The 12,316-nt window shown below is 37.0% G+C and overlaps 1 protein-coding gene across 2 annotated transcripts in view; it reads left to right on the forward strand.

Moving 5' to 3' along the window:
• The window catches only part of TMEFF2 (transmembrane protein with EGF like and two follistatin like domains 2), a 230,249-nt gene that overhangs the window by 118,229 nt on the left and 99,704 nt on the right, over positions 1-12,316 (forward strand). The gene's annotated exons all lie outside the window — the stretch shown is intronic.

Here is a 12,316-nt window from a genome sequence, read left to right on the forward strand (position 1 = left end):
CAGAGAAATTAATTTATTTCCAATTATCTTACAATGCAGGTATAAGGTGTTCAAAATAAAAGGACCATTAATTTTGATGAAACTATAAATGAAAGTGGTCTGAGTTTAAAAATCTAAAGTTTAGAAAATTGGTGTCATTATGAATTCCCAATAGATCATTGCTAATATTAAAATTTTTTTATCACTTTCCATTCATCTCTGGATATCTTTGGCAATCTAATGGCAATAAAATTTTCTCTAAAATCCATGCAATTTTTAAAAAATCTAGACGTCTTTCCCACAATTATTCATTCTTTCCACTTGGCAGATTCAGACTGAGCTAATGGTTCTGTAAGTAGACATATTGATTAGCCAGAAGTCAATTTCCAAGCTAGTCCAGCATTCTAGCTTTCTTAGGCAATTTTGTGGGTTTTGTTTTGTTTTGTATTTTCTTTGTTTCCATTTTGTGGAAGACGTTCCTGTCTTCTTTCACACCTCAAATTGGGTAATCCTGCCCTTTCTATCCTTACACTTTTGAGAGTACATTTTTTTCTTGTCTTCTTTTGTTTATGTTGACTTGAAATAGTATATGTGCAAGCACTTCTTTTGGGAGGGAGTGAAACAGAAGACAGCAGGGCCAGCCTTACTTGGTAGCAAGTAGGGCTGATTCCAAAATGTATTTCACAAGAGAGGTCTTCAAGAGTACTAGGGAGTAGGCAATATGTTACCGATTTGAACCCCGAGCTTGAGAGACAGCTGTAAACTAGAAAAGGAAAACACAATAGTAACCGAACTCCACCAACTAGAGCCAGTAGGCAGTAGGGAAATTATAGAAATGAAACAGGTACTCTCAGTATGGAACAAGTTGGGGTGGAGGAAGATAGGTTCCTAGATCGAGCACCAGACCGATCTGATCACAGACTTACCACAAACACTGAATTCCAGCCCTGACATTTTCCTATTATTTTAGTGTTTGTGATTCCCAGAATTAAAGACTGGACTTGAGATAGCAAAACTAGGCTGGAAAATATCACAGGCACTTCCGAAAAATTATTGCTTTAACTACCAGTTTTATGAAATGCTGTGACCTCTTAAAATTGGCTTCATTATTACTGCTGCTCTTTTATTTCATTGGCCTATTTATATCAATATGTTATATATTCAAACAAGTCTTGATCTTTATAAATTTCATTTTTAAGTCTCACTTGGAGCTGGGAGTCAAAACCAGACAGAATATGGTTTTCGGGCTTTTCGTGAAAGCCAGAGCCCATAGCAGGCAAGTGGGGGTGGGGGGTGGAGATAAAGCCTTATTGAATGAATTCTTACCTCCATCAATAAAAAAGAGAAAGAAAATGTCACTTTGGTGCTTTCTTTGTTCTGAGATCCCGTACACTAGAACAAAAAGGCTTGGAGCTTTGGACAATTTCTGAGAGTATCTATCAGGGACTTTCCATCCACTTCTCTCCTGCACCTTCCTCAGTCCATTTCCCTCCTTCACGTAAGACACTAAATGGGATATTGTGGTGCAAGACGTCCTCTGTAAGTTGCTCAGTATTTTTCTTTCTCCATTTTGTTGTGTTGTTTGGGATTCTTATTTCCCTGCTCCCACAAAGACTCCTACTTCAGTATCAGTCCCAGGCCACTTACAAGGGCCAAAAATTCACGTTTGTGACACTCAGCCTTAGACATCCTTCAAAGAACCTTGTCGCCCGGAATAAGATAATGACTTTATTTCACCTTTAATACTTTCTTAATGCTCACACCTTAGGGTGGCAGAGCACGTTAGAGGGTGCAAAACACTTTCACACATCCTTCCATTTAATCTTCCCCACTGCCTGGAAACTAAGCGAGGCAGCCTTCTCATTTTTCACATGAGAAATCGGGGGGATCAAGAGAGAATCTAGGCAACCCAAATCCAACCCTCCCGGCCCAAGGCCTGAATTCTGTATGTCATCCAGTTGCCTTTAGATTACTTCATGTCATTTTCTATTTTAAATGGCGTGATCAGATTTGCATTTCAATGAGATACATGGGAGATATATTTAAGAGAGGCAAGTTTGCAAGTACAGAGGTCAGGTAGCTAGAAGTTTAGGCAAAGCATGATGCAGATCGGTACTAGTTCAGTGGTGACAAGACGGAATGGGAAAATATTTAGGAGATAAACATGGCATGTAAATTGTTACCAGATTGTGAAGCCCCTTTAGCAAAACAAACATTAAGTAGGTTCGAGTTAACTCCATTGCCAATTTAGTCGTTATCTGATGATTCAAAGGAAACTTTCAACATCACAAAATGCCTTTAAGTTCTCAACACCAAATGTCATGTACTAAATACATACAGAAGTGCAAGCTAATAAAGATACATCTTTATTCATCAGAGATTTGCTAATTAGGAGAATTAAGCACCAAGTTGGGAAGCAACAAATTAGTAGCAGAAAGACTTAGAAAGCCTTCTGTCTTCATTCACATTCACTCTCCTACAGTATTCCACCTCTTTTCCTTTCTTACCACGTCCTGCCAACCGATGGCCTTTCTCTTAAGTAGAGATACGATAGAGGTAATAAAGACACCCAGCGGAGACCTGTTTCATCTTTCCCTTTCCAGTGTCACCACCTCCATACGTCTGCACCCACATAATCTGCCATCCTTCCTGGGGTGGAAGACGCGTCCCTACCTCTGAGACCAACCACTACACCTGCGTCTAAACCCATCCCTCCTCAAGGACACTGCTTCCCTGATCGTCCTCTTTCTCTCTGCATACACTTGTTCCTCTCCACTCCCTCATGCTTGTCAGAATACGGTGATGCCTCAACGCCATCCTTCCATAAAAACCCCTTTCCTGACTATACATCCTTATCCCACGAATGCCTCATTCCGTGTTGTCCTCATCAGCAACTCTGTACTCCGCTGTCCCTCACATTTACTGTTTCCGCCTCCTAATCTTTTCTGTCTCCTCTCGTGAGGATTTGGTATTCACCGTGCTCTACAGCAACTCATTTAACCCAAGCCAATGTTCAGAATTCACCAATAAAAAAATAAATGTCTCATCGTTCAGGCATTTAGTAAGAAAAACATTTAAATTATTGATATGAATTTGTGTAAAATGATTCAAATCCATGATACTGAGGATAAGAAGAGTATTTTTGTTTGTAATTATCACATGATTGATATGATAGAGTTGCCTGAAGTCTGACATAGTAACTTGCTTTCATGAATTCTGGTATGCATGATGTCAAACAAAGTAAGCATTTTTCTTTTCTTATTTTATTTTTTCCATCCTTCCTTCCTTCCCTCATTTCTTCTTTCCTCATTTCATTTCTCTGTCGCTTCTTTTTTTTTAATCGGCTGAGTACCTTTGGTTCTAGCTCGATAGGACTGAATGAAATCAGTCAGACTTCAGTGATGGCAGTCGAATTGTGCATCAACATAGTAGCATCGTATTCATCTCTTAAATTATTTTCAGTTGTGCAGAAGATAAATTACGTGTGATTTCTAAAGGAACTTTGTCAAGCTCTAGCAAACTAGTTTAATTATGAAAAATTAAATTTTCTGTAATGATCTCTTCTTTTGAGTGTTTAATATAAAATTACATTTGCTCAGTCGTGAACTTAGGTCTTAGACTTTCAAGTGGTTTTTAGAATTTTAGATCATTATGCGTAAGTGTAATTGTAGCCTTCCTCTAGTTTTTGGCACTTAAATCACTTAAAAATTAAAAATTGTCGGTGGAACTGTACCTCTTTTAATTAAACTGAAGCAAAGATAATGGATTTCCTCCCTAAAATCTGAAACATCTTATTGCCTCGTGGAGCCAGTACATACACACGATGAATCTGGGTTAGTTTTGTAAAGAGCACGGCAAAATGCTACTTCTCTTGCTTCAGAATTTCAGTAATATGATGTAATGGCATAATTATTTTTCATATAACAAATATCCTTGCATTATAATATGAATAAAAGGAAAATATTTCTTATTCTTATTTTTCTTTAAAGTCATATTGGGGTTTTAGGGAAATGTTGGGAAATACAACAGAACATGACCAAGGCTTAGAATTATCTGAGCCTCTAAGAACTGTCAGCAGCTGCCATCATTTACATTCCACTTACATGGGAAAGGCATGTGAGAGGTAAAACTGGCATACAAAAGGCAAAATAGACAAGTCGTTCCAATTAAAGAAGAGTTATGATTTAAAAACTTCCCATTGTCGGGGGGCACCTGGGTGGCTCAGTCGGTTAAGCGTCTGACTTCGGCTCAGGTCATGATCTCATGGTCCGTGAGTTCGAGCCCCGCGTCGAGCTCTGTGCTGACAGCTCAGAGCCTGGAGCCTGCTTCAGATTCTGTGTCTGCCTCTCTCTCTGACCCTCCCCTGTTCATGCTCTGTCTCTCTCTGTCTCAAAAATAAATAAACATTAAAAAAAATTTTTTTTAACTAAAAAATAAAATAAAAACTTCCCATTGTTTAAGTGGAATTTTCCTTCATTGGAAGGTAAACTCAAAGTTCAGCTTTTCAGTGATAATGAAATAATAACTTCTGGAAGTAATTCAAAATGAAACATTGTTGTTTATAATTTAGTAATCAAAGTAATTTTAGTAACAACAGTTATATTGAATGTTATCACTGATTTAAATCTTTTTTCTATGTAAACAAAGCGGAAAAAGTTAAGTCTGCCAAGAATTACTTTGTCAGTCGACCTACCTAGGAAAGACACAACAACAGCAGCAACATTGAATACCTGATTGATAGGAACCATAAAACGGAAAAAGAAGAAGGCATTCTAGATTTAGCAAACATTCAGATTAAGGCCTACATAAAATGTATGGAATTTTTTTTCAACTGTAGAGTAATGGAAACGAGTTTAGAACCAATACATGTGGGTCACGTTTAAGCTCAGAAGTCTCATTCTTTTTGTGGACACAGTGATGTGCTAGGGATTGCCTGTTTCATTTCAGGCTTGGCGCATGTGGAGGCTTCTATTCATACATGCTTGTACTACGTTTAACGTTTATGCTATGCTTGATTTAAATGGGACACCGTATATATGTCAAGGAGATCTACTAGTGAGCTACATGATGAAGGCGATGGGAACCATCCACAGACTGGGATAGGTTCTGCTATGCTGTGAAAAAATAAAAATGTTAAAAAGAAACACACCTTAACTATTGCAGAATATGTGTTGCCGTAGAAAATAGATAGCAAAAAGTTTGAAGGCAGAGTTGCAGAAAATTAAAAGTAGATCTAGGGTTGTGTAGGTAAGTAATGCAACCGAAATCTGAGGTGTGGAAAACAAGTGTGAAAATACATTTCCTTAGCATTAACTGGTAACATTCATTGATATCTTATTAGTCATCTGTCACTGGGTAAATGTCGAGTTGCAAATGACTTCAAAATCTCAGAGGCTTGGGGCACCTGGGTGGCTCAGTTGGTTGAGCGTCTGACTCTTGATTTCGGCTCAGGTCATGACATCGTGGTTTGTGAGTTTGGGTCCTGTGTGGGGCTCTGTGCTGACAGTGTGGAGCCTACTTGGGATTCTCTCCCTCTCTCTCTCTCTCTCTCTCTCTCTCTCTCTCTCTGTCCCTCCCCACTCACATGCATGTGCTCCCTCTCTCTTTCTCTCAAAGTAAATTAAAAAAAAAAGTCTCACAGGCTTATAACATCAGTGGTATAATTCTTGCTCTCATGGCTGCAGCTAACTGTGGCTGTGCTCTGAATATCATCTCATTCTGGGATTGGTTAAAGGAACCACTCCTGGGCCCCTGGGTGGCTCAGTCGGTTGGGCATCCAACATCGGCTCAGGTCATGATCTCACGGTTCGTGAGTTCGAGCCCCATGTCGGGATCTGTGCTGACAGCTCAGAGCCTAGAGCCTGCTTTGGATTCTGGGTCTCCCTCCCTCTCTGCTCCTCCTCTGCTCACACTCTGTGTCTCCCTCTCTCTTACAAAAATAAATAAACATTAAAAAAAATTTTTAAATAAATAAAGTAACCACTCCTATTCTTGAATATTCCTTTTTTAAGCAAAGGGAAAGAGCAAGAAAGTAGAAAGCCACATAATGGCTTTTATATAGCTTCTCATTTCCACCCACATTTCAGTGGCAAAAGCAAGTCACAAGACCAATAGTGGCACCATGGAACTCAATGGAAATATGGATGTGGAAAGGAATTATACAGTCCTTTTATTGGAAAGTGTAGAAACATAATGGGAAAAATAAAACAATCTACTATAAATGTCATATGTCAATAATGTTTTTCATGGTGAATGTGAGACTATAGATAAGTTTGAAAAGTTAGAGCAAATGTGTCACAAGTCGGTCATTTAACAATGACAGGCGGGAGTCTTCGTTAGTATAGAAATCTCTGGCCTTTGCCTTTGAAATTAACAAAAACAAGTAGGGCAGCTGTGTAAAGTAAAACTAATTTTAAAAAGGCAGAAGTGTGATACATGACAATAAATATGCGAAATGTAAACTACGGTAATTAAAAATATATTGTCATAAAGTTCTTAAATTGTTCGTGAAGTAATAAAGAGGCATGTTGTAATTCTTTTGTTGTTTTTTTGGGGAAGGCAGATCCAATTTTATTAGAAATATATTATTCCTGTAGATCTTTAAGTACTCTTCCCAAATTCTAGTATACTTGATGATACAGAAATCGAGTTTGCTTGTTTTTTTTTATTTAACGCATTTATAATTCTTAAAGCAACCACCAAAATAATAACATAAAAAGTATAACCAAAAAAATTAGAAGAGATAAGATAAAATGAACAAGATGGAATATTTGATTCACCTAAATGAAAGAAAACAATACGATAGAAAAGACAACAGAGGACCCCAAAAAGATAGGCCAAGTATGAATCAAGTACCAAGTTGATGGACTTAAAACCAAACATCTTGATTATTGCATTAAAGTAAATTCATGAAATGCCCTGATTAAAGGCAGACATATTCGGCCTGGGTAAAAAAGAAAGATCCAACTGTATGTTGTTTTCAAGAAACACCCTTTAAACACGTAACAGACATGTTGGGTGTAAGTAAATAGAAACAGTAAGCAAACAAAAGCTGCTATGGCTATATACGTTTCAGAACAAAGTTGATTTCAAGATGAATAGTGTTACCAGAGATTAAAAAGGGGCACTTCATAACAATAGAAGGGTCACTTATTTAAAAAGACCTAAGACTGTTAAGTGTTTACACACCCAATATCAAAGCTTCCAAATACAGGACAAAAGAAAACAACACGGCAAAAGAGCTCTAAAAATAATTTTACTGTCACTGATAGAGATTTTAAATACCTTTCTCAGGAAAAGATAGAACAATTAAACAAAAGCTTAGTATAGTTATGGATGCTTCGAATAATATGAACCATCAACTTAAGCTCATTAACATTTATAGAAAACTACTCCTCAAAAAAAGTTACACCTTCTAAGATGCATATGGAATATTCAAAAAGATAGATCATGTTCTGAGCCATAAAACAAGTTTCAGTAATTTCAAAGAATTTAAATTAAACAGAATATGTTCTTCATCCATGATAGAATTATTAAAGATGAATAAAAATAAGATAGCCTGGAAAAGCCTCAAATAGTTTGAGGTTAAAAACATACTTACTAAAATAATCCATGGACCAGAGGGGAAAAAACCCAAAGGATATTACAATATATATTTTGAACATAAATACATGAAAACACAATATATCCATATTCATGGGATGCAGCTAAAACAGTCTTTAGAAGGAAATTTACAGATTTAAATGACTATCTTAGGAAATACGAAAGGTAGAAAATCAAGCTTCCATTTTGAGAAACTAGAAATACAATAGGGGTGTCTGAGTGGCTCAGTCGGTTGAATGTTTGGCTCTTGGTTTCTGCCCAGGTCATGATCTCAGGATTCATGGGATTGAGCCCTGCATTGGGCTCTGCACTGACAGTGTAGAGCTTGCTTGGGATTCTCTCTCTCTCTCTCTCTCTCTGTCTCTCTCAAAATAAATAAATATTTAAAAAAAGAAAAGAAAAATAATAAAGTAAACCCTGACTATATGGCAGAAAGGAAATAATAAGCATAAGGGCAGAAATCAATAAATAGAAAATGTAAATAGCCTTGTATAGCGAAGTCAAATGATAGTATCGTCATACACAAACTTTCTTAAAATAGAGAAAGTGGGAACACTTTCAATTCATATCATGAGACAGTTTTATTCCTGATACTAAGACCAAACAAGAACAATATAAGGGAAGAAAATCACTGCCAGTATATCCTATGAACACAGATTTTTAAAAATTGAACAAAATATCGTTAAATGAAATCCAGCATTATATAAAAGGATTAAGCTGGACTTATCCCAACAATGGGAGGTTGGCTTAACATGAAGATCAATCAGCATATTTCACTACATCCACAGGTCAAGAGGAAAAAACCCTGTCCATAGGGGAAAAACAAAGAACCTCAGCCTCTACCTCACGACTTCTGACAGCGTTCACATCTGACAAAAATTGAAACCTAAATATATTCAAGATTCCTGCAACTTGAGAATAAAAAAGAGAAACAAGAATAATTTGTACTTGACACCCAGTTGTCCAAGAGATGTAAAAACTAACATGTACAAAAAGTCTTTTACCAGCTTGATTAATAAATACTCAGTTATTGTTTCCAGCTAGTGACTGAAAACAACCATGTTTTGCAACAAGAAAATGGTACATTTTGATATATTCATTTAACTGAATACCAAGCAATAAAGAGAAATAAACTGCTGATACACATTGCTACCTGAATTAACCTCAAAAACTATGATGCTGAGTGACAAAGGTGAGCACAATAATTAAATACTGTGTGATTCCCTTAATGTGATTTTCTAGAATAGTTAAAACAGATTTCTGCGGTGACAGAAATCAGATCACTGATCTGCCTTATATAGAGACAGAGTGGAGGTAGGATGATGGCTGGGAAGGGGGCCCAAAGGAACCTTCTGGGATGATAGAGTTGTTCCTTGTCTTGATGGGCATTCCCCAAAACTGATGGAAAGATACACTTAAGATCCGAGCATTTCAATGAATATAAATGTTAGTGCAATTTTTGACAAAATAAGTGACATTGAATAACTGTTTGAACATTATTATTTTGTGATGTTTTCAGACATGGCATAACACAGGTTAGGCTAGCAAGAGACCCAGGAGACACTACAGTGAGCCAGGAAGAGAATATGGCCCAGGAGGCGCATCCAATGTGAAGACCTGTGTTGGGCCAGAACAAGGTGGTGATAAACGAACTTTGGTAACCTCCAGATGAAACCACCAGGGGCAAGGAGAGTTGAGAGAGAAGCGATTTGATTATCTCTTATAATCCCCCAATTCAGAATCTCCGGGGATGAAAACAGGGCTAACTACAGGGCTCCACAATTGGTAAAATATGCTTGTAGGAGCACTGCCTCCTTCACCCCTCACATTTCCCTCAGTCAGTTGCTGAAATCTAAGTTTCTACAGAATAAAGGGAAATAATGATTTTACCTCACAAAATAAAAGGATTAAAATGCAAATGAATAGTTGAACTAATACTTTAGGATAAATGACTTTTATTCCCATGTAATCAGTGGACGAATGCAAATGATGAAGCACTGACCCTTCTCATTTCTGACAACGTAGAAAGAACGGGAAGAAGAAATAGTCCAATTCGATACACATTTACTGAGCATCTACCGTGTGCTAAATCAGTGGTTTTCAGGCTTTTATGACTGTGACCTTTAGTAAGAAATGAAATTTATATTGCAGCTCTGTGTAGATGTACATACGGATAACTAAAACAGTGTTGTAAAATAAAACCTATACTTGCTAAACGAGATGCACTCAGTGTTTTCTATTCTGGTATATTCTCTCTCATGTTTACAAAAACTTGGTAAGTGACCCACTACCTTTTCACTACCTGCTAATAAATTATGGATTGTGGGTTGAAAAACACAGTGCTACCCTTGCTACCCAGAATGTGGTCTGTGGACCCAGAGCGTCGGCCTGTGGGGGCTTGTAAGAAAATTATAACCTCGCACCTACTGAATCAGAACCTGCATTTTAATCAAACCTCCGGATGCTCCCTGTGGACTTTAATGCGTCACAAGTCCTGTGCTCAACAACGCAAGGAGAGAATGCTCGGGACAGACAAAGTCTTCTTGCTTAGGGCAGAGATTCTTAGGCAGGGATGGTCCGTTTTTTAGAATATACGTATCCAGGCATCAAGGCTACAACTCCAGTGTCTACAAGGATATCCTAGGCAGTTATGCCAAAAACTAAAAATAAATGAACAAAATCTACCAGAGCTTCTGAGCCCCACCCTATTTAAGAACCACTGGTCTGCTTGCTTCAATGAAAACCACACACCAATTTATTACAAAGGTTCAGGTAATATGGAGCGATGTTACTTTAGTTTTCATTGTGGATGACTTCAAATACAATCACTTTATTCCCCAAATATTTATTGATGGAGGCATTGCCACTGCTGCTTCTGAATTGGCCGCTTCATCCGTATGGGAGAATTTGCAGACATCTTCATTCTACCAATGACCGTCCGTTTATAGAAATGAAACATGACTTTGAGTAGAAACATTAGTAATAGTTTTGCTGAGTTAGCACAACTCATCCCCTAGATTACTTCCAGTAGATCCGTAACCTCGGATCTCTACTGCAAAAGAAAACGGAGCTGCCCCTAAGTGGCCGTAACTGCTCATTAAGGACCTTCCCGTTGCATTCGTATGTTTCCTGAGTGGTGGGAAGTTTTAGTCTGGAAGCTGCTAATCTTGCTAACACTAAAAGGCTCTCTCCCATTAGCAGCTTCTGTGTTGCATTAATAATAAGAAAGTAATAAAGAGGCCGCAGCTGTTCGTTCTCTCCTGAGGAGAGACCACAGCTTCCTTCTTATCCCCATGGTCCACTGTATTAAAGTAATAGAGTGGATAATAACTGCTGTCTATTCTATCAAAGTCTAAAATTCCTTCTTCTTTCTGGGGAGGAATACCTTTTCTCAAGTCTTCCAAATTTAAAACTATACCCTCCATACTTTTGTAATTGAACTTGTCTCTTTAATTCATAATTCTTTTGAAATGTGAGTGCAAACCATCAAGAACAGAGGGGGAAGAAAAGTTGCTTTGGAAAAACTAAATATTTCTACCTTTCCTGAAAAAAAACTATAAAACAGTGAACTCTTTCAGATATCTTCCTGTCTTTTTTTTTGGTAAATCAAATCACTTACGTGCACAGCAGTAAATTAAAGAAAAGCAAGGAATAAAGTCCTCTGCTTTTGTAAATGTTAAAAACTCTCTTGCTAATAGAGAATAAATGAGGAAAATATCATATTAAAACAAAATAAGTAGGATTGGACTTGTTAGTTTCCATGTGCTTCTTAATACATTCTGTCTTTGTTAAAGACGATGTGATCTTATTAGGGTCCATAAAGATTGGAGAAATTTCCATACTTAATTGCTTATTTTCTTTTTTCTATTGAAAATAGTTAACCTTTTGCAGAAGTGCACTTTTAAAGATTCTCTTGATTTATGGGGCGCCTGGGTGGTTCGGTCAGTTAAGCGCCCAACTCTTGGTTTCAGCTCAGGTCATGATCTCACATCTTCGTGGGTTGGAGTCCCACGTCTGGCTCTGTGCTGCCAGTGCAGGGCCTGCTTGGGATTCTCTCTCTCCTCTCTCTGCCTCTGCCCAACTTGCATTGTCTCCCATCTCTCTCAAAAATAAAATAAAAACAAAAATGTTTAAAACAAAAAGATCCTCTTGATTTACATCTGTTTTCTTTTTAAGTATATGATCTGTCCACAGAATAAAATTATCTGTAGAGTAGTTAGGTTGTTGCAATTTGTCATCTATAACCAAAACTATTTTTACTTTCAACTGTATATTTTTTTAATTGGATAAATAGTAATCCATCATCTCAAAAGTGTTGCTCAGATTTTCATTCCTTGGAGTCAAAATATTTGAGTCCAACTTACACGACTGTGTCCTGATTTTGAAAAGTTAATTTTGTAATTAAGTTATATATTGCATATTTTATACTTGTAATTTCTGGGAGAAAAAAAGAGCAATATGAATAATTTTCATCAATGAGAATATGTATTTTTTAAATGAAATATATGTTCATAATCCTCCTGGAGGAAATCACTGTGATGGGCTCTGTGCAATATTTATATAAGATTCAAGAAATTACTGTATAAACCAGCTCAAAGTTTTTTTCTACAAACTTATAATCAACATATTTTCCTTATAAGTACTAAACATTTTGCAAAAAAAAAAAAAAGAGAGAGAAGACATATCTAATAAGTCAAGACTGCCCTTTTAAATGTTTTTAATTATGTATAAAAGT

Source organism: Panthera pardus, unplaced genomic scaffold (assembly GCF_024362965.1).
Source record: "Panthera pardus isolate Hobbes unplaced genomic scaffold, ASM2436296v1 HiC_scaffold_10, whole genome shotgun sequence".
Taxonomy (NCBI): Eukaryota; Metazoa; Chordata; class Mammalia; order Carnivora; family Felidae; genus Panthera; species Panthera pardus.